Here is a 27,803-nt window from a genome sequence, read left to right as displayed (position 1 = left end):
CAAAATGATTTGCTTTGCTACAATAAGGAATAATATAACTACTTGCTCACACAATGACATCACAAAACAGAGTAACTTTCATGATCTCTGTTACTGTAAGAAGGAATCATAGAAGGATAAAAACCAGTAGAATATGCTTTTTCTTATGTAACTGGGTTGATGTCAGTCACAGCAGATCTACGGAAGTCAACAAGGCTGTTTTCATACATAGTACCTCTGGACATAGTCTCCTCTGAGTAAAAGGCATGATTACCAACACAATGCGTAATTAGGCTTGGTATCTAGAGAATTCACACTGGAATGATTGGATACTGGTAAAAAAAGTTTAATCTTAGTCTTCATGTCATGAACAAATCTATGGAAATAGTAAGCTTTGATTTTTTGTTTGTTTGATGTGGGTTTTGTTGTTGTTTGTTGGAGATTTGTTTGGGGCTTGGGGTTTTGTTTTGTGGGGTTTTTTTTGGGGGTGGGCATTTTTTGGTAATTATTGCTAGATACCATCTCTCTGTCAAGTTTTATGTCAATTTGATTAGAGGGCTACTTCTTGACAGTGACCACAGTTTAAGTTCCTTAAACATTTTCAGTATCTACTCTAGGAAAAGAAACTGTTTTCAAGTATGAAAATGTGAGACAAAGATATCTTAAACTGCAACCATTTTTATACCTCACTCAATAATTTAACTTGGTTTCAAATTAAAATAGAATGGAAATGGTAAGATGTTAGTTTCTACTACATAAAATGATTGGTTATTTACAAGACTTTACAATAAAAAGCCTGAAGTCATTATGCCTTAACTTGCTTGTAGAATCATAGAATCAAAGAATCACAGAATCATAGAATCATATAATCATGGAATGGTTTGAGTCACAAGGAATACCTCCCACTAGACTGAGCTGCCCAAAGCCCCATCCAATCTTGAACACTTCCAGGGAGGGGGTGTCCACAGCTTCTCAGGACAACCTGTTACAGTGTCTCACCACCCTCACAGGGAAGAATTTCTTCCTAATATGTAATATAAAAATTTCATCTTAAGGCCATTACCCCCTGTCCTGTCCTACATGCTCTCATAAACATCTCCATCTTTCTTTTAATCCCCTTTTAGTTACTGGAAGTGTGAATTCTGCTCTTACAGTATGATACATTACTCCTTATGGACAGCAGACTATATGTACCAGTGTATTTATTAATGTATTGTAATAGATCACTAGTCTATATTTCCTTAGCCTATCCTTGGTAACATATTCAGAACATTATTTAAAGCTCATTATTCATTGAAATAACACATGCAAAAGCACAAGTTGGTTAGCTGTGATATTTTATTAGAGTGAGCATTTCGGGATTTTATTCTCAGTCCCTCATCAACATAAAACATAGTAAAGAGTTCATAAATCTAATTAAGGACATTAGAATAAGGAAAAATCACTGAATATTTAGTTAGGATATGCAAGCCTCATGTACAAGCAAGCCATTAGAGGCAGTCATAAATGCCAATTGAAAAGCACTCAATAACTGCTACTTGGTGGAAGTACAAGACAGATGTAGATAGAATGCTAGGCTGCAACAGTGGAAGTGTTTTGTTTATCTTGTTTATCTGGCTACCCTCCACCCACCCTCCATCTCCCCTGGCATAAAACAACTGGAAAATAAAATAAAATATAATAATTATCATAATAGAATTTTACTGGGATACTGTTCGGTTTGGTGCTGTCAGACACTTCGAAACACAATCCTGTTACAAGTGCTATAGCAACAGGGACAATTTAATCTAGATCAGCATCCTGCCCCTGAAAATAGCCAGTATGTAGGGAACAATGCAAATATGGGAAATCTTTTAGCTATGATATTCTATCTCAGAAATCTGTGATTCAGGAGGAACTTTGGGAAATCGTGAACATTTATCATCCACAGTATCCTGATGCAGTGAGTGCCACAGTTTAGCTAGGAATCATATGATTTTTTTTTTCTTTTTCTTTTTCTTTTTCTTTTCCTTTACTTTTTCTTTTCCTTTATCTTTTTCATAAAAGTATTTATGAACTGCTGTGATTTTATCAACTGATACCTCAATTTTTTCCATTACTGCTCACAGAAAACAGTTTTCTTTTTATTTAAATGTTTCTATCTTGCCCATTATTTTGCACACATGACTTCCTGCATTACTTAGAACAAAAACCTTACAGAATTTTAAAAGATATTCAAAGTGCAAAAGGTGTTCTTAATAGCACAAAGACTTAGATTCTTTCAAGTTTCCTAGATGCTCGGAAAAAACTCCAAGACAAATTTAGCAACCAAGATCCTGCACATGGAAGTGATAAATCCTGTAAAAGGTAGAAGTTTATTTCATCTAGATGTACAGACAGCTTTGTAAAGTGGAATGGCATGAAAGACTGGAGAGCACATGTTACTGGCCACAGCAAAGCACTGTACTTGCCCAAAAATAAAATATAGAAAGATTAAATCCTGCCAAATTCATTAGCGACCTATTTGCTAGGAAACTTGTCTTTATATTCCTTTGATCTTAATCCTTACTCTGCTTTGCCTCTAGTTTATGTTTCTGAAATCAGATTCCTACTCATGTAGTAATTCCCACATTAAGAGGGAGAAAAAGAGAAATAGAGATTAATTGGATGAGTCAGTAGAGAAGGCACTTGATTGGGTAGTAAAAGATTAAAGTCTATTTTTCTGTTTCTATAAAATTATTTTAGTCAGTTTTTCTCAATACAGCTGTGAAAAATCCTACATTCACCTACTCTGATGTGGGGCACAGATGTAGTTCTTGTTCTGCACCTTGTCTATGAACAGTATCCATGACCACAGTGTTGGGATCTTTTTATACATGATAGATAAAGAAGCTTCTTGTTTGAGGATCATGACTATGAAGGCAGCACTTTGCAGCTTGTTGAACACTGAAGGAGAAGTATTCTGTGGAGAACTTGCACAAGACCAACAGGGGAAATTAGAGTACCATGTGAATACAGGTAGTATTTCAGACATTTGAGCAACAGTTCTGAGTATCTTAGTTGCATACAGTTAATGAGGTCGGCTGCTTACACAAACTGGCAAGCAGTGAATTATCTTTGTTATTTTAGCCCTACATATTTGGGCCACTGAGATTCAGAGTACTGTTTTTACTCATTCGCTTCCTGTTCCTTGCAAGATAATTTCAAAAGAGAGTTCTTAGGCATACTCCAATGAAAGTTTTGATGGCAAAACAAGACATACAGAGTCCCTGTACCTATGAATAAGGCTTCTTCAAGCCAGAGATCTGGAACTAGATTTGTGACTAGACATATCAGATTCCAGATGACTAATTTCCATTCAGAACACCTGTTACCAATCCTCCACAATGTAATATTAAATAAACGTAGCTTTAGTGCAGTCATCAGTCCTAGTTGCTCTGACAGTGCACTAAGACTCTTTCTCAGTATAGATCCTGTTTTTTTGTCTGAATGTGTGTATCAAACCTGTAGAGCAGGAAATTAGTATTAGAACAAACTTAGTTTAAACCCTCTTCATCTAGAAGTGGTTTGTTTTATTTTGATATGGCTTTGGAGATTGGTTGGGGAGGGGTGGTGTCCCCCCTTTTTATTTCCCCAGTTTTGCACTTTTATTTCTTTATAGCTTGCAATTCTTGAAAAACATAAAAAGACTGAAGTATATCCTGCAACTGACCCAATCACAAATATAATTATTCCATTACCTTTTTCCTATTTTTTTCATTGTTACTCTATGCAATATTTCGATTAAAGCATCCCCTCAAATTGCTCTAATCTAAGTGATCTTAGGCTCCTCTGTCTTCCATAGCCTTATTGACTTGAAAAATAACAAACAAGTGTAAATGACATTTACAGCTCTTAATTGGTGTCATTAGAGGTTCTTATTATTCAACAGGACAAGCAGTGGCCTTTTATTGAGAATTCAGTGATGCACATCTGCTTTGAACTCATCAGAATTAAAGACAAGTAATAAAACAGCTGAGTGAATGACTCAGGGCTGTATCCATCATTAAAGGGTGCTTGCAGATTTTTTTTTCTTCTTTAAAAGGATGACTATTAGGACCACAATCATAGATGGGTTAATATTTCTTTCATAGAATTAGATCTTGAAATAATATTAATGTATTAAGTCATTAATAATAACCTAATTTTTTATTGTTTCTCTTATTGCCAGTGTTAATTGCTATAAACCAGACCTTGAGGCAAATCAGGGGGAATTAGATTCCTAATAGCATGCAAGTGTGAAAGGGCTGTTGATAACAGTAGATGGAAGAGTTGTTTGATCCTTTGTGTAAGTATTGCTCAACACTAAAATTGATGTTTTAGATACCCAAGCCCAAAGTTTAATTCTTCAGAAAACCTTTATGATACAGTCACACTGTGGTACCAAAATGTCTTTCACTTTACATTTCTACTTTGAACATCTGCATTTTCTTCTGTGGTATATGCACATAATCAACCTTTTAGTGACATGGTTAGTGGGTTCCATTAAGCTCCAGTGGGCTTCATAAAGTGAGGCAAGCTTAACCTATTTTTTTGTCTTGTAAGCTCTCTATGCAGACTATGACAGATACTGTTTGAAGGCAACTGACTACATCTATCTTTGGAAGCTTTTTTAAGGTTCTTTAGCTGAATACTATAGAGAGATTTAGGGAACTTGCATAGACTTGGTCAATCAAGGGGGCATTCATATGCCCAGATTTATGAATTTTTTAATAGCTTAGTCATACTGTAAAGTCAATGGAAAGAGACTCAAGAGACTTACTCATTTCATCCCAAGATGGGCAAATAAGATGAGTCAGATGCTCAATGTACTTCTGATTTGTTTTTAAGTATAAAATTTTTTGTATTCTGCTCTGATTTTATTAACCTCTAGTGCTGCTCATTAGAATTTATTTTATTTTTTAACAGCAAGACAAAAAATGAGTGGCAGTTCTAACAGACATTTCTATCAAAACAGATAAAAATGCATTCACCACAGCTCTGAAATTAGTGTCTCATTTCATCCTGTGCATTTCCTACTTTAGCTTCTCAGCTTTATTGACTGCTTTCTCAAAGTCTGATTCTTCCTATCCACTAGATATATTACCCAAATGCCTAATTGTGCATTTTATTAAGTGACAATATCTAAGACTTTATGGTGATAATCCATACTGGATATTTTACTAGTGGAATTTGGGTAAATAGAACCTGAAGAAAAAAAACAAAACCAAAAACAAACCCCAAAAACCCAATAACAATCACAAGCCAAAAGATAAAAACACTTCAAAATGCATGTATTCTTTTAAAAAGAAGTGAAGCCAGTGAAATTTTGTTCACTCTGCATAATGCAATAGTCCTGTATAGCTACAGCCAGGTGTGAATAAAAATTAACTGACAAAGACCCGAAAAAGCCTGCCAGAAATCTTAAGAAAAGTTGTCTCATCTCAGTGGAGCTATACACTGCAGCAGATAAATTACTGCCTAATCATTCATTACTGTGTTAACTGTCAGAGTACTAACTATTGTTCCGTATGAAAAATCCATGTTAAGAATCAAACTCAAAAAAGTCTGAGAGTTTTCTAATGAAAAAGAAACATTTGTTAAGCAGAAGTACTTTGTGACTCTCGTATTACTTACCAAGAAAAACCCTGCTCTGGTTCAACTAATTTGTAGTGATGTCAGGCTTGGATTTTCAAAGGTGTCTAAAGAAGTTAAATGACTGGCTTCTATTGACTTTCTTTGCAGCTACAATCCTGATCAGACCTTTTTATACTACTTTCATTTTAATGAGGAAAAAAGTGAAGGAGAGGGACAACTAATAGAGAGAGTGAAAGATTCACTTGTCTTGGAAATTCACACATCAGCGAAGATTTTGCTTAGTGCATCAGCAAATGTATTGTTATTAGTAGCAATAGTAATAATAATAATAGTGATAGTAATAATAGCTACTTATTTTATATTCTGCACAAGTGCATGCAAAACTTCTCATAGAAAATCATAGATATACCCATTTTGTAGATTAAAAAAAAAAATCATCTATTTCAACAAAGCTCAAACCAGCTCTACATGTGCCCTTCTGTGCTCCTACCACTTGGAAAAAAAGAGCACCTTCAGTGACCATGCAGCAACAGCTGCAATGTAAAGCTGCAGCACCAAAACTTAGCTATCTGTAACTTCTTCAGGCATCCATACCCTTGGTCAAGGTTGCTCAAAGATGTACGACACATTCATAATGAAATGATGGATTTACCTGGGTTCCAAACAAGAATCCGACTAGCTCTTATCTTTGGGGAGCTTGATGATAAAACAAGACCATCCTTGAACGTGGCACCAGGCTACCACATGGCTTATACTCCAGTTAGGCACCATATTGATCTATTTTTAACCTCATATATAAAAGGTGTTAGAATTCACAGGTATTATTCTTTGAAGGACAATTAACTGAATACCAAATTATACAGAAAAAGAGAAAAAAAATTGTTTCAAGCTTTAAATTTGATCCATTATAAAAGAAAAGGTGCATATTATTATCAATTTATGAAAAAAAAATCCATTTCTCTCCAAGTATTATTATTCAATTTTTTGGAGGGAAAAAATTGAAGAATATTTCTAAGCTAGGTGACTGAAAATGGGTCCTATTTTGAAGTTACTGTTTTGAGACCATGACAAAATGAACATCTGTGGATCTTTTTGAAGCCAAAATCTATTTCTTTGGAGACTTGAAAGAGTACAAATTTACCCTGGAGAATGTACTTTTATAACATTACTATTCTTCTACTTTGTACTAGCTTTAATGAAGGAATCAAACCCAATTTTGCAGTTTTTATTTTATCCATCTCACCTTGGCATTAGGCCAGTAACAAGTTGAAGTTAAATGTCTTCTTGTCCTATAGTGTAGTTTGTGGAGAAGGACCGGTATATCTGGAGAGCAATTTTTTGTCTGGGTTTTGTCATCTAGCTTTGAGCAGTAATTATTTTTTTCCTTCTCTTTAGTGCATGTACAGATGTAACCCAATTTAGGCACCTCAATAATCTGCAGAAGGTCTCTATTTCTTGTACAGAAATTATTTATTTAGCAATTTATGCAGGTTCTTGTTTAAATATATGTATCAAATATTTTTTTTTGTATGTGTACCCATGTATGTTTTCTCTTTTTTGTACTGAGATTTTCTTCTCTTTCTGTTTCTGAGTATACAGTTCTTTCTTTTACATTTTCTATGTTTATGTAAGTGCACATCCATAAAGTTCACTTACACTAACAGCAATGATTATCCACCATATATAACTATTCAAAAAATTATTTTTGTTTTGATAAGCTGTTTATTTCCCTTGTTTCATGCTCAACCAGCTTTGGTCAAATCCTCTTTTGTAAAACATTATGTGAACAATCACCATCCTGATCATGACTTGCTGGTAACAGCCTTCAGAGAAGCATCAGTATGAATGAACTACAACAGACCACAAAGAAAAGTCTTTGTCCTAACGCAGGATCAACAAACCTGGTATAAACCAAGAAAGCATGATTAGACTTAATTTCCTTCTTGGTATTAGTATATTTCCATAAGGATTTAGCTATGTGTAAATAAGGATTGAATGCTTGCTGCTATTTCCCTCATAGCCAGAGAATATTATGATGAGGCTTCCTCACCCACGTGTGCTGAGAGAACTGGCGGAGGTGATTGCGGAGCCACTCTCTATCATCTTCAATAGGTCCTGGACTACAGGAGAAGTGCCTGAAGATTGGAGAATAGCCAATGTGACTCCAGTCTTTAAAAAAGGCAAGAAGGAGTATCCCAGTAACTACAGGCCAGTCAGCCTCACTTCTGTCCCTGGAAAGGTGATGGAACAGTTTGTTTTGGATGCCATCTCCAAACAACTGGAAGAGAAGAAGGTTATGAGGAGTAGTCAGCATGGATTCACCAAGGGGAAATCGTGCTCGACCAATCTCATAGCCTTCTATGATGTCATCACCAACTGGGTGGATGGAGGGAGAGCAGTGGATGTTGTCTACCTTGACTTTAGCAAAGCTTTCGATACTGTCTCCCACGACATCCTGATAGAGAAGCTGAGGGAACAAGGGTTAGATGAGTGGACAGTGAGGTGGGTCGAGAACTGGCTGTCGGACCGGTCTCAGAGGGTCGTGATCAGTGGAGTAGAATCTGAATGGAGGCCTGTGACTAGTGGTGTTCCCCAGGGCTCGGTGTTGGGTCCAGTCCTGTTTAATATCTTCATTGACGATCTTGATGAGGGTATAGCATCCACCCTCAGCAAGTACGCCGATGATACAAAGCTGGGAGGATTGGCTGACACGCAGGAACACTGCGCTGCCATCCAGAGAGACCTTGACAGGCTGGAGAGCTGGGCTGGGAGAAACCAGATGAGGTTCAACAAGAGCAAGTGTAAAGTCTTGCACCTGGGGAGGAACAACCGACTGTATCAGTACAGGCTGGGGGATGACCTGCTGGAAAGGAGCTCTGTGGAGAAGGACCTGGGGGTCCTGGTTGATGACAGGTTGGCTATGAGCCAGCAGTGCGCACTGGTGGCGAAGAGAGCCAATGGGATCCTGGGATGCATCAGGAAGAGTATGTCCAGCAGGTCGAAGGAAGTGATCCTCCCCCTCTACTCTGCGTTGGTCAGGCCCCACCTGGAGTACTGTGTCCAGTTCTGGGCTCCATGGTATAAAAAAGACAGGGATCTACTGGAGAGAGTCCAGAGAAGGGCCACGAAGATGATTAAGGGCCTGGAACATCTCCCATATGAGGAAAGGCTGAGTAAGCTGGGTCTGTTCAGCCTGGAGAAAAGAAGGCTTAGGGGAGACCTAATTAGTGTTTATAAATATCTTAGACTTGGGACGCAGGGGGATTTGGCCAGCCCCTTTTCAGTGGTCTGTGGGGACAGGACTAGGGGCAATGGCTGTAAGCTGGAGCATAGGAAGTTCCGCACCAACATGCGGAAGAACTTTTTCACAGTGAGGGTGACGGAGCAGTGGAATAGGCTGCCCAGGGAGGTGGTTGAGTCTCCTTCTCTGGAGATATTCAAGTCTCATCTGGATGCCTATCTGTGTAATATGAGATAGCGAGCCTGCTTTGGCAGGGGGGTTGGACCCGATGATCTCTTGAGGTCCCTTCCAACCCCTAAGATTCTGTGATTCTGTGATTCTGTGATTTTCTTAACCAGTCTTTTTGTTCTTTTCTCACAGCACTAAAAGAAAATAAGCACTTTCAAACAAGTTATGTAGCTGAAAATTTCAATAGTCTTTTCCATTGGTTCACGTGTTCCTAGGAGGTCTAAAGAAAATAGTGTATAATCATAATTGTGAAAATCATAAGAAAATAGTGTAATAATAAAAATTACAGAGGAACAATGTAACAGTGTACAGTAGTAGTCACATTCTTCTTTACTAACATCATGTTGCTTTTAATTATATATATATTTTTTCTTCCTAGTCATTTAATTTGTTCTTCAACAGAAAATGAGGCAAAGCTGTATCCACTAGATAGCCATATTTATTACATTTGGCTAGAATACAAGATTTATACCTGTTTCTTCCACACAGGAAAACAGTTAAGAGAAGCACAATTCATGTAATATGAAATGTTTTATGTGATGCTGTTCAAGGTAAATGGAGTTGTTGCACAGATAAAGACTGGAAGAAGAAAATGAAACCAAAATAAATTCTAGCAAAGTGCATGTTGAGCTAGAAGCTCAACATGATTTGCCCACAGCTGAGAGACTTTGGAGTACAGGCAGTTTTTCCATCAATCTCTCTGGTCAAAAGGAAGGCGTATGAAAGGACCAGTCAAAGCTAGTGAATCAACAAATGGCCACAGAACTTATGCCACAGTCAGCCGTTCATCTACTCTAGACTATGTGACTTGTGCTGAGAAATCCAGTCTACTGGGGGCTGGTGGCATCCATGTGTCAGAGAAGGCGAAGAATATTGTTAGGGTTCATCCCCAGGCAGCAGCTGAGCACCACACAGTGCTTGCTAACCACTGCCCCAGGAGGAGACACACAAAGCCCAGTGAGTTGGGTTAGGGATGGTTAACTGTCAAGCACCGTGAAAATAAAGCCCAGGACAGAAGACATGCACCTGGTGATAACTCTGAGCACTGTGCACATGACACAGTGGGAACACAGAGTATGACATTGTCAGGAAGACAAACCATACTCAGACTGCCCCATAGCCAGGCAGACCTGCCCTTCCCAACAAGACTCTTTTATGGTGGAGTGATGTCACACGGTGTGGAAAACATCCTCTCCCAGCTCTGCTTTCCTGTGCTGGCTACTAGGGGAAGTTAACTCTGTCCTGGCTGGAACCAGGCCAAGTATCTTCAGTGATCACCTTGCCATGCTGGAGAAGAGGGCTTTCAACTCAAGCTTCTGGGGAAGGGGTGACCAACCAAACCATCAAACCATCCTATTCCTACTAGTTTGATGCCACTTCTAGAAACAGGTGCCTAGAGTTGTGAAAACCATGAGTCAGGAGAAGAGAACATGAAGTGTAGCACAAAGGAATTCCAAACACACCATCTAGTCACTCAACTTGAGAAGGGGCCACACTTAAATGCCTCTGTGCAAACATCCATGGCATGGGAAATAGGCAGGATGAGTTGTTGACATGAGTGCACTTCCAAGGCTTTGATCTTATTGGCAGCATGTAGACATGGTAGGATGGTTTCTATGACTGGAGAGTTGAAATTGAAGGATACAAGTCTTTTAGGAAGGCAAATCAAGGGACACAAGGAGGTTATATCACCCTTTATGTCAATGACCAGCTGGAGTGTATGGATCTACACATGGGGATGGATGAGGAGTAGCTTCTGGGTTAGAACTAAAGGGAGGGCAAGGGCAGGTAACACTATAATGGGGATCTGCCACAGGACACCCAACCAGGAAGACTGAGTGGATAAAGTCCTCTATATAGAGATAGGAACAGCCTTATGCTCACAAGTCATGGTTCTCATGGGTGGCTTCAGCAATCCCTATGTCTGTTGAAGTGCCAGCATGGAAGGGCATAACAAATACAGGAGCTTTCTGAAATGAATTGGTGATAACTTCCTTCTCCAAGAGGTAGAGAAGTCATAGGATCATAGAAGTCAATGAGGAGAGGTACTATACTTTTTCTCACCAAAAAAGAAGGGCTGATGGAGAAAGTGAAGCTCAAGCGCAGCCTTGGTTGGAGTGACCAAGAAATAGTGGAGTTCCAGATCAGAGCAGCAAGAAGGGTACACAGCACACTTACAACCCTGGAGGCAAGAAAGCATCTTCAGGGACCTGCTTGATAAAGTACCATGGGACAAGACCCTGGAGGTAAGAGGGGCCCAAGAAAGGTCATTAGTATTCAAAGATCAGCTCTTCCAAGTTCAGGAATGATGCAGCCCAACATAGAAAAAGACCAGCAAAATCACCCAGAGGCCTGGATGAATAAACAGTGATGTCCTGGGCAAACTCAAACACAAAAATGAAGCATACACAGGGTGGAAGTGAGGGCAGGTATCCTGGCAGGAAACAGTTAAACTGTCCATGTAGCCAAGGACTAGGGTAGGAAAGCTAAAGCCTTAATAAAATTAAATGTGGTCATGGATGTCAAAGGCAAAAAGAGAGGCTTATATAAGTACTTCTATGATAAAAAGAAGACTAGGTAAAAAGTGAGGTGTCTCTGGAACAATACAGGACATCAGGTTACCTGGGTTATGAAGAAGGCTGAGGTTCTCAATGGTTTTTTTCTTCAGTCTTTAATGTTAACTGCCCTAGCTACATTGCCCAAGACTCAGAAGGCAAAGTCAGGAACTGGAGAACAAATTCCTACCTACTATATTAGAAGAAGAGGTTCAAGTCCACCTAAGGAAAATGAAGGTCCAAAAGTCTATGGGACCAGATGTGATGTGACCATAGGTCCTGACAGAACTGGTGGATGAAGTTGCTAAGCCACTCTGCATCGTATTTGAGAGGTCATGGGAGGCTGGTGAAGTCCCTACTGACTGGAAAAGGAGAAACATATTCCTTTTTTGAAAAAAGGAAAAAAGGAAAACCCAAGGAACTAAAGACTAGTCATTATTACCTCTGTACCTAGCAAGATTATGGAGCAGATCTTCAGTGCATCTGAGGCACATGGAAAAGAAGGTGGTGATAGGTGATGGTTGATGTGTCTTCACTAAAGTGAATTATGTCTGACAAATTTGGTGGCCTTCTGTGATGGGGTTACAGCATTGATGGATAAGGGAAGAACAACTGATGACACGTACCTTGACTGCTGCATTTGACACTGTAATGCATGATATAGTCTCTAAATTGGAGAGACACGGATTTGCCAGATGGATCCACTGAGTGGATAAGGAACATGATGGATGGTCACACTCAAAGAGTTGTGGTCAACATGCATGTGGAAGTCTGTGATGAGTGGTGCTCCTCAGGGATCAGTTCTAGGACTGGCATTGTTCAACATCTTTGTTGGTGACATGGAGAGTGGGATAGAGTGCATCCTCAGCAAGTTTGCTGATGACACCACACTGTGTGGTGCAATTGAAATGCTGGCAGGAAGGGATTCCATTCAGAGGGACCTGGACAGGCTGGACAGATGGACCCATGCGAACTTCATGAAGTTCAGCAAAGCCAAGTACAATGTCCTGTGAGTAGGTCAATGCAATGCCAAGCACAGTTACAGGCTGGGGAGAGAATGGATTGAAAGTAGCCTGAGGAGAAGGACTTGAGGGTGCTGATCGATGACAAGATCAGCATGAGCTGGCGGTGTAAGCTAGCAGCCCAGAAGGCCAACCGTGTCCTGGGCTGCATCAAGAACAGTGTGGCCAGCAGGTCAAGGGAGGTGATTCTGCCCCTCTACTCTGTTCTGGTGAGACCCCACCCGCAGTACTGTTCCCAGCTCTGGGGTCCCCAAAATAGAAAAGACATATTCAAGTGAGTCCAAAGGAGGGCTACAAATCTGACTGGGGGCTGAAGAACCTCTCCTATGAAGGCAAGCTGAGAGAGTTGATTTTCTTCAGCTTGGAGAAGATAAGGTTCAATTACAGTCCTTATACCAGCCTTCCAGTACCTAAAGGAGCCTACAAGAAATTTAGACATGAGTGTTTACGCCTGTGTGTACTGATAGGACCAAGGGGTAGTGATGTTAAGGTTAAGGAGGTTGCATTTATATTAGATATTAGGAAGAAATCATTCACTCTGAGGGTGGTGGGGCACTGGAGCAGGTTGCCCAGGGAGGTGGTGGTAGAAGTGTCCTGGATGGGTCTCTGGACAGCCTGGTCTAGTGAAACATATCCTTGCTCAAGGCAATGGGTTGGAACTAGATGGTCTTTAACGTCCCTTCCAACCCAAACTATTCTTATTCTGTGATTCTATCAAATGCTGAAAGCTGGAATATTTTTCTCTGCTTACCATTAAGGTGGAGTTCTGTCTATTTAAAAAAATGTATTTCCACAACATAAGCAATCCCTTAGAATGATAGGTAAACACTCTATGAAATGAGAGTTACTTTTTTTCCTCCTGGGCTTCATATGCAACTCAGTCTCCTGTTTTGACTTGCATGTTTTCAGATAACTACAGTCAAGAAACACAGGACCAAATGCATACTACAGAAATCAGAATCTGGAATGAATGGCTTGATTTGATTAATAGCTAATTGCTGATTAAACTTGCATGCCATTTTAAATAATATTTACAGTCTAAAACTGAGGTATGTTTCTGCTATTTTACATGTGTGCAGTCACTAGGAAAAAAAATGAATACGTGGCTACACATATCACCTGCCATCTCCTCAGTAAATTTGAATTTTAGGATTTTGGATATTGCCCAATAGAATTTTTCTGATAAAATCAATGAAATGAAATGAAAACACTTTTAAAGTGTTCTTTCCTAAGGAAGGTAAGAAGAGAAGGATATATAAGGTACTCCACATTTATGCAGTTCTTCAGACTCCAGAGAAAAATCTCTGGAGTTTCAGGACTCCTCATTGCATGAGGGAGGCCATGCAATACTAATAATACTCTTAGCAGAGTATGGTTACTTTTTCAACTGATAATAACCCTGTTCTGTTGTTTATTCTCAGAATATAAAAGTGAAAAAAAAAACCCCAAAACTACAAGATGAAAAAAGCACACACAAAATCTTCTGAAATGAAGCTTATTGTTCATATAGGTAATGAGGGTAGAGGAGATGTATGTCCACATGTTAGTGAGCAGCAAAATTGCTGCTGCAGGTCTGTTTTGAACCCAGACCTTCCAAATGACTATCATCTGGTGCCTTACCTAAACAAACAGACATTGTGTTTGCGAATTGTTATGAAAGATGCCATGGGCTTCTAGTGAAAGACCAGAATTTAAGGCTTGTCCTTGTCCACTAAGTGTTTGAACCATTTAGGCATCTAAATATCAGCTGTTTTCCATGTTCATGCTGATTACAGAATTACTACTCCTTGGCTGTTTAGCAAAGAACTATCTTGCAAATGGCCTCTGGCTGCTCTCCCTGGAAGTTTTATGCATGTGTGCTTGTTCTCCATGTCTTCAGACAGCAACAAAATAATGCTATTGCAGTGGGAACTAGTTCAGAAGCCATTAAGTACCTCTATGAGGATCTAATCAGGTGGCTAAATTTACTATTAAGAGCACAACAGAGGTTGAAGAAGCCCAAACAGCAATTCCAGATGGCAAACTGCACCAGAAGTGGCATAACTACTAGAGATGTAAAAATGATGAGCAAAGGATGAGGATATCATTACAATGTCTTGATCATACATGACTGAGAATGTAATAATATGATCTCTTTGATTTCACAGGTAGTACTGAAGACAGACGACTTTTCACCTCATTTTTGCTTCCCCTTTTCTTTTTCTACAATGTTAAAGCAAACAGCTGGTAGCCTAGCTCTGGAAACAGAGATTAGATTCTTCTGGGACAATCTCTTGATGTGATTTTTTGTATTAATTAACAAAAGATATAGGAGCCCTCACTACATCCCTCTTCTCCAGGGAATACTACAACACACTTATGTAGCTCACATGAAGGGTAAATTCTTCTTGTGAAGACACCTTGGTTTATAGCTGCTAATACAAATTTGTCTGAACAATTACTATTTCAAAGTCTGTGAATGACACCGTGTCATTTGAAATGGTATAAACTGCATGTACTTACTAGGCATTGGGGAAGTAGTGCATGGGATTGGTAGAAATATCTGTAATGAAAATAGAAAACCTTGAAATGATCAAGGGTTCTGATCCATACTTGGTTGTTACATCATTATAAAATATATTCCATTCAAATTATATTGGGTTCATGTGAGGTGCCCTATTAAATAACTAGGACTAAGTAATTTTACTTAAGAATCTTCTTAAAGAGATGGCTCAGGAACTACCCAAATCATTGTTTAATCCAATCTTCAGGACGTACCAGGACTGCAGTGGAAAGAATGCTAAGACACAAACTCTTTAAAGAAGAATAAATAGAATAATCCAAACAATTACAGATTTCATTTACATTTGAAGCGAAGTGATGGACCATTTGAGACAAGCCTGAATTAACAAATAATTAAAGGAAAATAATAAATTAATGTCAGTGAATAAGCAAAGGTTGAAATAAATCTTTTCAAACCAGCTCATGTCAATGCTTTGCTGAGAGGACTGATTCGGTTCAATAAAGTATTAATGTTGGATAATAATGTAGGCCCTTTAAAGAAGTTAGCTTGTGTACAAGAAATTTTAAAAAAAATAAAATTGAAACCCTGTTGTTTTTCAAATCACACTGAATTATTAAAGAAATGGTTTATAACTATGTCCCACAACATAATTGCAAATTGGGAATTAATACTAATAAGGTGTGTTCTGACTGGGGTCTCCCTGGGATTGATTTTTGGCTCTCTGCTAGTAAACATTTTATCAACAAGGTGGAAGAAAACATAAAATCATTACCAGTAAAGCTTGGAGTTGATACAAAAGCTAAAGGAATGATAAATAATGAAGAATACAGGCCACTGATACACAGTGCTGTCTCCAATAATCTAGGGACAAGGATACTATTAGACTCAGATATATGAACAAGTTATTCTGGCATCACATATAACAAGTCAGCTGATTCATGATAACTATCCGTGGGAGTAGTCTACCCTGCAGAAAATCAAGGCTGTTCAAATTAGTTTAGCTCACTGAAAAGAGGGCTAAGCAAACTCAGCTTATCTTACGTTTAACCCAGATTTATTGTACACAATGGAACAGACAGTACAGATCAGCTGGCATACAATAATAGGTTTTGTGTTTAAGCCTGATGTGTATTTTCAGAATGGCTAATAACAAATAATATATTTAAGAGTGAAGCATGCTTGTCTCATCTACAAAATGTGGGAAAAACAAAGTAAAAATATATTAAAAATAAAGATTAAAATAATGCCACAGAGTTAACCTAGTGGACAACAGAAAAAAATAGTAAATGGAAATTTAGAGCAGACACATTCATGTTTTTATAGTGAGAGTAAATAAGTGTTAGAATGACAAGATTTATATTGGATTCTCCATCACCAGAATTTTTTTTGTAACAGGATTGGATTTTGTTTATCTTTAAAAGATTCCTCTAAACAAAGCATTGCTGTTGACTTGAAGTAGGAATTAAAAATCATATGTTCTGTGCTATGAAGGAGGCCAAACTAAATGAAATCAGTGGTATCTGCTTCCTTCACAATCTAAGACTCATATAAAAGTTCACCAGTGATTTGTCTTCCATGAAGTAGTTGATGGAAAGCAGGTAGCTAATGAGAAAAGACAACATCTGCATTCTCTGAAAGAAGTCACATGTATTATAGTGGTGACATGGAGCAATGTAAAGCTTTATTTGCCATTCCAATTAAGTGAAGCTGAAAGTAAATGACAGTGAGAACTGCCTTCAAATAACTTGTGATTCAGTCTCTAGAGAAATGCAGGCTTCATTCTAGGATATTTAATTTCTTATCTGACCCCATGAAAGATAAAAATCCTTTTATAGAATTTTGTTGATAGTAAGCTTGTACATCATAATTCCATCTAGGAGAAAAAAAAATAGAAAGTTCATCATTTTGTCATGGAAATAAAACTAATTATTAAAGAATAAAGTAAAAATGAAAGTGTACTCATATTATTCGGTAAGTATCATTATTCCTACACATATAGATTTATTTTATGCTGAAATATTTTGCTTACAACAAGAATAAATCAGTTTTAAATTTTTTACTTAAAAGTAAAAAAACCCTCTGAAAACTCCATTTAAACAGAACTGTGAAATCATACTGATTTACACACTGCTAAAGTAGTCGATTCAGGTTTTTTTCAGTTTTGTGTGTTTGTTTGGGTTCTTTTGTTTGGTTGGTTTGGTTTGGGGGGTTTTGGCTGGTTTTGGGTTTGGGGTTTTTTTCGAGTTTGTGTTATTTCCATTAAATTAAAAACTGCTTGTAGAAAAAGAGACCTATTTCACCTCAGTATTACTATTGAATTGTGAGGTTTCCTCTCAGTCATCTTGCTTTCCTCTGTAACTGATAGAGAAAACATTTAAAAATCACTTATGCTTGGCTTGTAGTCTTCAGGATAGAAGAATCAGCTTTTTAATATGGCTATCTATGTTTTCTGAAGAGGTAGTTTACAAGATTAGCTAGAGGAAGATGCTGCTTTTAGTTGTCTTTTAAAAACCAAACCACAAACACTTTAAAATACTTCACTCTCTTTTATTGAAAATTTGTAATTTTTCTATTTCATTAATTGCTGGACGTGTAAGAAGTTTTCAAGTCACTGAGGCCTTCAGGTCAATAGTGTAATACTTACGCAAGTACGTTCAATGGGTTTCCGTAAGAGCAGTAGCTAAATAAAAAAGTGTGTATGTTTTATTAGAGAAAGATAGCATGAAATTAGTTTTTGAGATAGGAAGATATATAATCAATTGGCAGTTAGTATATCATTGAAGTAAACTAGCAGAAGAAAAGTTTTGAATTGCATGTTAACTTCTGTAAATTTCTTATTTTTCCAGTAAAAGAAAATCAAAAAACAAAACAGAGCAAAAAATCCACACTAGTCTTTGCTAATGTCTCTCTCGCAAAGTATGTTTGTGTTTTGATAAAATATATTTGCCCCTTTTTACCTTACAACATAGATAAAGAAATAAACCCCTCTAAATGTTGACCAATACTTAAAACTGGTTCGTATAACCTTTTTTTTTTTTTTCTTTTCCCTGGGAAAATAAAATATTTCTGTACCAGCACTATCAAAATGCCCGACAGGTCTGTGACAGTATGTCACAAATCAACCTCCACAGCAAGGAATGGACTTATGAACCTATTAAACTCACAGTCTTTGGCTTTGAAGCAACAGTCATCATCATTAATTGTTATTATTGCACACCCTGACATTTTCAAGGGAAAAAAAAAAAAGGCACAAAGGTTTTTGTGAGACAGTCATAGCTGGTCACCTTAAGACAAGGAAGCTGCTTTTACTTTTGCTAATTAAAATGTTTCTAAAATATCACAAAAACTCAAGAGTGGTGAGCAAATCTGATGTCCACTTTGTCATTTGCCTGTAAATCCTGCTGTTTTCTAACTTTTACATAAATTTTAACATCTCTGGGACAGTAATTTTTACTGAGTATTTTGTCACTGTCGTTTTTGGGTTTGGTTGGGTATTTCATTTGTTTCTTTGGTTTTTCATTTGTTTAATTTTTGGTACAGATACTGCAGGGATTTTGTCTTTATCAAAGACTCCCAAACTGAGACACAGAAGAAGAGTTAACTTCAGACAAGGCATAGGAAAAAAGTTTTTCCATAGTTTTGAAATCTGCTTGTTTAGATTTTAAAATAGTGAATAGTTAAAGGATTTGACATTTACAGGGCATTTCCCTACCTGATTCTGAGTGTTTTACATACAAAATTGGACTTGCAATTCAAAAATCCATTTACATATTTCAGCCAAGTTAACGATAATATTCAGAACTTGGAAATGGAAAAGAAATATAAAAATTTGAAATCTAATGTGTTTATTTCCTCTCACAATTAAGAACCTCAGAGCAATCACTCTAGAAGTCCTGTGTGCCGGACTGAAATTGCCATCTGAACTCCCTGAGTCCGGACAAAGACAGCTAGGTATCTCCAATGGACACTTCATGTCCTACAATGTGTACCTAGGCAGAGTAGTTTGAATTGCACTCTGAATTGCAAACTCCATCTCTGCTGATGATAGCTGACATTATAAGCATAGATCATTAAGTTTTGTTTGTTTTGTTGTAATTACATTTATGGAATTTAATTTCCTTTTAAACTGTAACTTAAAATGTGTTGTTCCTGCATAGTGGTTTCTGGAAAATATGTAATATTATTAATCCAGGCTAGAAAAAAATGATGAGATTCTCATGCAGGAATGTTTTCTATAGGTGTGTTGATCAAATTATTTTTTAAATACCCAAGTTACTGGGCTACTAAATGAATTGTCATGTATATGCCTCCATATCACAGAACATCCAGAATTCAGATTCACCTCCTTTAGGCTTTCAAATGGTTATACACGAAAACTTATCATCTTCATCTTATTCTATTATCAATGGAGAGAGAGAAAGGTAGCTGAGAAAGAGGCATTTCAGAGAGTGAATTTTATCTGAGACCTTTTATCAAAGCTTTCAGACATTTTATGAAAAGTTGTGTTAAATTTCCAGTTAATCATACTTCTCAGATTGTACTTTCTTACATTTCAAAAACTTATGTAGAATATAACACAATGAAAAAGTCCTAATATTTGCTTGCCTACCATTGTTTTTATGAAAAAGAAGTATATTAGGGAGTAACAGTCTTCTTTTTCTTGTTACTGTTCTTACAGATCACAAACTTTTCAAAGTTTAAAACTTCTGCATATAAACACTGAAAAAAGACCCATTATTTTTAAATCACTGATCTGATTTTCTGCATTGATTGATCTCCTCTTACTGTAAGAGACAGAAAAAACTCATTAGACCATCTAGTTCGTCTTAACACCGAGTCAAGATTGATTGATCCTTGCATTGCATTGCTCAGGCATTTGTCATGATGAAGCACACCCAGTTGTGAAACTTGCCATGGCCAGCATATCACAATCATTATGATACATTGCATATACTCCTGCAATTGTTTACAATGCCAGATTTTCGCTTAGCAAAAGCAAAGCAATCCCAGAGTGCCTCTAACCCATTTGGACCTGGCTAGTAAGTCCATAGCTCACTTCCATCTCTTTTGAAAATAAAACATAGTGTGAATGGGAATAAGGCAAGCATTGTATGCTTATGTCATCTTGCTATGGAATCATGTTTTTCTGATGTGCTCCTGATTCTTCTGTTTTAGCTATCAGCACAATTACCTACCGGGAAGGTGTTAGAACAATGTTGTTTCTACTTGGGGATATACCAGACAAAGCTTAAAATGTTCAGATTCAAAAATAGTCCCAATACTATTGAATAAATGACAACAGTAGTACTTTTGCATTCATCCTTTTATACTTCATGAATCTCAGAAATGCAAGTCATTTATAATTTTGTGGAAATGCATCCCTTGTAAAAACAAGATTTGTGTTGTTTTCCATGAGCCACTATAGGAGTAATATTTTTTTTTTCTTTAAGAAAGTAGCAGTTACAAGTATTGACATGGCTCTAGATTTCTCCCCATCTTTAAAAGCCAAAGTATGATCCTTGTCAGGTGATAACAAGTCTGTAATATAGCAGCAGCTTCATTCTGCCTTTTAAAAGATTCGAGTCTGAATTATTTCTTTCGCTTCCTTTCTGTTTCTGTATGTGTGTACATATAAGTGGTAGGACACTGAGAAGGACATTGCGTAACTAGGTTGATCTGGGGTCTATACTGGAATGGAACACCAATATTTCTGATTGAACAGGCAGTTCTCAGTGCTGTACTGCGGCAGTATTTCTTCTTTTGCAAAAAAAAGATTATACGCCAAACATATTCCAATAAAATATTTTTATTGAGGGGAAAACAAACAAGCAACAAAATTCAGACCTACATCCAACCTCAGGCCCACTGCTGAATGCATACAGATTTAAGAGTGAGAATACATGTGTCTGAGTGTCTCTGTGTCTGTGCATGTGTTCCCACAAGAAATAGGGATTCCGGGCAAAGTTTCAATCCTGGCAAGTGCAGAGGAAGTTGTGGAAGGTACTTGCATCCTCTTTCCTGCACTTACCAGGTCTATATTCTGTGACCAGGATGTTAAATTCTGATGCCAGTAACAAAGAGACCTATTTCCAAAGATTTCTGATGGTGCAGAACTCCTCTTTGTTTGGGGTGACAGTTTCTTAGCAACAGCTATTAGTGAGCAGCTGCAGACCCAATCAAATGGTGAACTTGGACAATCTCTTTTGTACACGTCTTGAAGAAAAATCCCTTGCTCAAGAATATAAACCATATTGACAATTATACAGTATCCCCGAATATAACTTTTCCCTGCAGTTCTACAGGCAGGTTAGTTGCACCGAGCAGTCAGCCTGCACACATGGAAAAATCAATTTCATAAGAGATATATTTTCACGTGTCATGATCTAGTGTATGATAGTGGTCTTTTATGTCTATTTAGCTTACAGCAAATTTAAAGCTATAACTTTTAATTCCTGGCGTTATTAGCAGTAAAATAACTCAACAATTAAACAAATTTTTCTCTCTCTCTTTCTTTCTCTCTCTTTCTTCACTGACTGACTATAATAATCTTCCAGGAATGACCTTGAGAGATTGGACATTCTTCTTGGTTTAAGTGCCATTAGCAATATTTTTTTCAGAAAGCAAGCCACTTAGGTAGTTGGCAAAAAAAGTGCCGATAAAAATCTACTCTTGGCTACTCAGTAAATTGCATTGCACTATCTGCTTGCCAGCTGAGGGTGAAGAACATTGTATATTAAAAGATTTTCATTGTGTAATAATGTGAACACCAGCAGCAGTAATTATAAAATCAATAATTCGTAATAAATATGTCCTCCTTATATAATTACTAAATGATTGCAAAACCAATATTATGCACTAGTTAGAATGGAAAAGGTTGCTGCTAAAGACTTTCTATATTACACATTATTGTTCAACTCTTAAACACCCTTGGTCAAATGAAGCATAACTTCAGCCTCATCAGAATTAAGCTAAATGCTATTCCAGTTTGATCTCCTTAAAAAGTATTTGATTCATGGAAAAAACTAATTACCTGATTAAAATGCAACAAAAAGTGACTTAAATGCAGTGTTAAATGCTATTTATTGTGAACCGGGAAACAAAAGGAAGATAGTTTCCGTCCTGTAAAATGCTAAGGGTTTAGATTTCTTTATTATTATTTCTTTCCTTTCTTCCTTTACTTTCTGGCTGAGTGTTTTGATTCCCCAGGAACACAAATAAACCTCAAGATCTCATCATTTGTATCTGTCTTCGCATTTTTTACAGTCTTTTCTTTTTGCCTCAAGTGGCAATTTCTGCAGCTGAGATAACAAGGAAGCTGGGTTTTTTGTGGGTTTCCCATCTTTCAGGGTACTGAAATTCAACAAGAGGGCCAAATGTTTTATTATTTTAGTTATACAAAATACTCCTAGGGCTATCAGGAGAGACTAAAATTAGCATAAACATAAATGCACAGGAAACAAGCCCAAATGTGAATTCCAAAGCACTTTTGTGTGATATAGCTGCCCTACATCATAATCCCACCCTGAAGAAATAGCTTCTGTGTATACAATTGCATGGAAGTTCAAAGAACACACGTGTTATGGCAGACATTATATATGTACATATTCACAGACACAAATGTCAGAGCCTATACATAGGTCACTAGTCTCCGAATACTTCCTTCCTTCCTTTCTCTGAAAAAGCACACCTGTTTTTCTCCTCTTATTTCTTCATTTTTATGTTCTTGCTTTTCTGACCTCTGGAGAAAGTTTCATCTGTCTAGCGATGGATCTTTACAATGCAGAGGTCTGAGTGTGAGCTAATGACCCTAGTTCCCACATAGTAGTAATAATTCAGAAAATGCAGCAAGTGGGTAAAATAGGTCCTTTTATGGCAAAGCCTAAAAATCCTAAATATTATATCAATAACAGGCTAGATGAATAGAATCCTAAAATTATTTATTTCTCCTCATAGAGGAGTTTATGGTGACTAATTCAGCTGCAGGTGTGTGCATTGTAAATGAATCCCATTCCTTGCATTTATTTGCAGGAAGTGATTTCCACAATGCAATTGTAGTTACTTGTATAATATACTCTATTTCCTTTGTCCACTGGCTCCTAATATGGGTAAGTGTTGAATTTGTCCATAGCTTTGTCATGAGCTGTTCCCTTCTGACTCTTCCAAATGGTATTCACCTATCTTCTGTGGAGATCTTCAGTTGCCTTTATGTGCAGACTCATGATAAAAATACCCCTTTGGCAAACCAGCTTCATCTGCAAATATAAAAAGCTCATATTTCTTCTGAGCCTAGAATAGATAATCAGATACAATGGAAGTCATTATAAGTGTGTAAAAATAGGACAGTATCCAATAATAAAAAAAAAAAATTCCTGCTTGAAAGCAAGCTACAGAAAAATCACGCCCAACAATAACAAAAACACCCCAAAACAACCAATAAACAATCCCAACATGGAGAAGTCTTGTTATCAACTATGCAGCATGCAGGGTTCCATTTTCAAATAATTCATTTTTTGGGGGCAAACAAGAAATGGTTTTGACCAGAATGGTTTCACAACAGGACACTGGTTGACTCTTTTAAAGGTCTGGAAAGTCTCAGTGATTATTGTAGTTGTCACCCACTCAGCAGATTTAATATATTTGAATTTGTACTAGGCCTGTTAGGGAAGTTATCATTCCACTTTGCACTGGGGGCATGGAAATTTGAAAAGATTAAAAAATATATTCAGACTTTCTAGTACTGATACCTAATTTAGGCAGAGTGACCCATCTGAAGTCCAAGTTCAGGCCAACACTGCAGTTCACAGGATCTGTTACCATGTATGGCAGACCCTGGCTCCCTGCATTATCAATCAGTTCAAGTCACAGACAAGTTAACCATCTGAACTGTGCCCAATGTAACTTACATGAGGCCTAATAAGGCAACTGTAGCAAACACAGCATTAAATCCAGCTCTGTGGTTTTGCCAGCTTCCATTCTTCAAAGGAATCAAGGTGAAATAAGGGTTAGGATCTGTGCCGTGGTTAATTCATGTCTTGTATTTCTTGTGGGGATTCAGGTATTAACTGATCCCTTACTTCTCTCACAGACACTTGAAACTTTAAATAATATAGAGAGTAAAGTTTCCTTTAAGAGTTAATCTGACATGAATCCAACATTCAAAGGGGAAATTGGTTGCAAGGGATTTAAAGTTTAACTTCCCTAAAATCCACAGAAATTATTCATGCCTACATCTCAATGCCATCTGTAACGTCAATATAAAAATACACAGTGCTCATCTGTTAAGGTTGTTACATTATTTCTGCCACTATGGTAGGTAGATAATTTCCATGCTAAAGATACTTATGATGATTTCTTGTGAATACTTTTCAAATATTTTTAAATTATAAAACTTTTCCTAAGTACTTAACAATACAAACACCTTGGTGTGGTGGGGGTGTCCTGGTTCCAGACGGAGTTAACATCCCCAGGCAGCCAGTACAGGTGAGCAGAGTTGGCCCAGGATGTTTTCCATACCAGGGACATCACACCTCTGTAAAAAGGGGCTGTTTGGGGAGAGATAGGTCCAGGAAGCTACAGGGCAGTCCAAGTGTGGTCATGTGTTAATCACTGGTCTGTCTTATCACTTTGTTAGGCCAGTAAAATGCTGTGTTACATCACTCTGTGTCTGTATTTTGTCATGGGCTTTTGTTGTTCCCCTCTTGTGGTACTATGTCAGCAAACCATTCTTATCCCAATCCTCTGGGGCTCTGTATGTCTCCTCCTGGGGCATGGGTGACTGGGTGGACCCTGATGTTCAGCTGCTGCCTGGGTCTGAACCAGGACACAGGGCAATAATGCAATTTTCTTTTGTGTGAATGGGAAATGTTTGTGGGTATGTCTGGGTGTCTAGATTAAGACAAAGCAAAGTGGTGTAAGAAGATGTAACTTTTGTTGGATCAAAAGAATGATATTCCTCATCCTGAATCTATGTTACTCATGGCCAGTGGTGCAATTCTCTTGGGGAATTAGGTCCTAAACTGTTAAGCTACATCTGGAGTCATAAATGCTCACAGTCCTTGTCATTGGTTAAGGCTAATACAATAGCTTCAGTCATTAATTCAGTGTTTTTTCAGGTGCCTTTCTGCATCAGATTGCACAAAATCATCTTGCAGAGAGAACATTCAGTGGAATTAGCCAAGAAAAGCCACCTGAGGTCCCACATACATCCATAGGGGGCTAAAGGCCTCTACAACATTACTGGAACAGGTTACATTGTAAAACAGCAATATGAAGGTGAAAGAGTTATATCTGAGTGAAAGCACAGATTGACTAGGTTGGCTTAAGGGAATTTGCCTCCCTACTCCATTAGCTCCACTCACTGAAGTGTAGTTTGTCAAGGATTTATGAACATACAGAAGCCTCATCAGAGAAGACTTATGATCTCTGTGCCACATCCATGCGCCACTGCGTCAATATGTGCATGTGCAGTATGTCTGATATATTCAGACACGTGCCTGATTTATTGTATGTTCTTTCATATTTTTCTCTGGAATTTCTCCATCATTCAGATCAAGCCTCTATTTGCCCTTACTGATGTGCACTTGCGTATTTTAGAACAACTGTAAGGTATAGGCTTTAAGCAGAAAAGCCTGGGTGAAATTCCGTCCCATGTGTCACCCAAAAATTAAGATAACAGGATCAAAGTTGTCCCTCTGGACAAAAATGATAATATTCTATGTGGGAAAAATATTATTTCTTCCTTTCTTCCTTATTTTTCCTTGTATTGATTGCATTGAAACAGGAAAGAAATGGCATTTTAACAGCAGCTGTGTATTGATATTTGCATCAAAGAGAGTAGACACAAAGAAGCCATGCAGTTTGTGCTGTAGGATTATAAAATGCAAGGCCATATAATGTAAGGGAAAAATATATAGAGAATTGCTTTTGATAAGAAATATCTATAGAAATATGAACACATAAAAACACATATTGTAGTAAAATCCAGTCCAGAAAGGGAAGATGTATCAAATGTAAAATATTTCCACCAATCTTAAGTTCATAGGTTTTAAGGCTAGATAAGTACCCTCATGATTCTTTCATAATGAAGAGTTATGTAACCTTCGGTACATCACTAGGTTTCATGTAGTGTTATCTGTCAGCCATCACACTTCAGCTAAGGTGGGTTACCCATTAAGTATACCAGTAGAGCTCGATTCACTGTTACCAGCTACACCAAAGCAATACGCAGCTGGGTTTGGTTGTCAGTGCTTTACAATTCAGGAACTGTAGAAAGTGACTTTGGAAAAAAGCAACATAATGTAGAAAGAGGAATGTAACTGCACGCAGGTAGAAAGACAAACAATAAGAGGGTAATAGGGGTGTAAGAATGTGATTTGATAAGTCGCATCTACTGCTCACATGTGTTTGTGTAATTATTATTAATTCTGTTCTTTTATGTGGTTTAACTATGAAAGAGATATAAGACAGAATTACAAGAGATCCCCAGTATTGTCATTGCTTAAAAGCCAGCACAGCTCAGCAAGTGGGAAGTTCAGGCTCTGTGTGAGGTGAACATGGTTTCTTCTCAAGAGGGATGGGAAGACAGGTCAGGAGTCAAACGGTGCATGACCCTTGATTCCACTTGACATTAAACAGGAGAGTTGAACTCCCCTGCAGCTTACTATACCCTGTACTATATCTGTTCCTTTTTTTTTGAATAGCAGTCCTGGAGGGTTTCTAGCAGAAATGGAGCAAATTTGAATTTTGTCTGATCTTCCCAGTACAGCCAGTAGTTTAAAATCTAATTATGAATTAGACTGACCCAGAGTAATGCTTTCAGAAGCATCTAGGCAGCTTAAGAGACAAAATCTCAATTTGAAATGCAACATAAGTGTATGGGAACCTAAGTCCCATAAGATTTTAACTTTGAAAAATTGGGCTTAATTTAACTCAGGCCAGTTCAGTGCATCAGATTTCACCTTGAAGTTATCTCAGTTCCACTATTTGTACTTACTGTAGGAAATATATTTTGAGACAGATGAAAAGACTAATTTTCTTCTGTCCCTTTTTTTTCTCTAATGCTCATTCTTCTGCACTTTATATTTTTTAAATATTATTCTAAAAAATAAGGGTGAAGATGTGCACAACTTTTGTCCAGTACATCATTGATATTTTTTAGTTCTTCAAGCGTAATTCAATTTAACTTTAAGCTCAATATTTTTTTGGTTAAGAATGTTCATCTTGATAAACTCTTAAGGGCCACCTCCTTTGAGAGCTTTGTTAAATCTAATTTTATTAAAATTTAGGATATGAAAATCTTGTTTGCATAATTATCTACATTACATATTTCAACTTTTTTCTTTGGAGACCTCATTTGTAATCACTCAATTTTTTTTCACCTTTACTTTTCAGACTACAGTTTGAAACAAATTCTTCAGTGTAATAAAGTCTAGATTCATTGCAGAACTAGACTTTACTTGTTATGGACTTTGCTGCAGATTAGTAGGAGTTGTGATGGATGTTATATCATTTTGCTGTCTGGTGCTCTGAAATGCAGTAACTTAAGTGATGACAGTAATGGAAAATAAGTTTGTCAGAAGAGGATATCTTCATTCATAGAGTAAAAAAATGAGATGTTGATTCAAAATGCAGATTTTTTTTCTATTGAACTGGCACTGAAGTATTGTTAACACAGTTATGAA

The sequence above is a fragment of the Gallinula chloropus genome, assembly GCF_964237585.1.
Source record: "Gallinula chloropus genome assembly, chromosome: Z".
Lineage (NCBI taxonomy): Eukaryota > Metazoa > Chordata > Aves > Gruiformes > Rallidae > Gallinula > Gallinula chloropus.
This window is presented reverse-complemented; position numbering follows the sequence as displayed.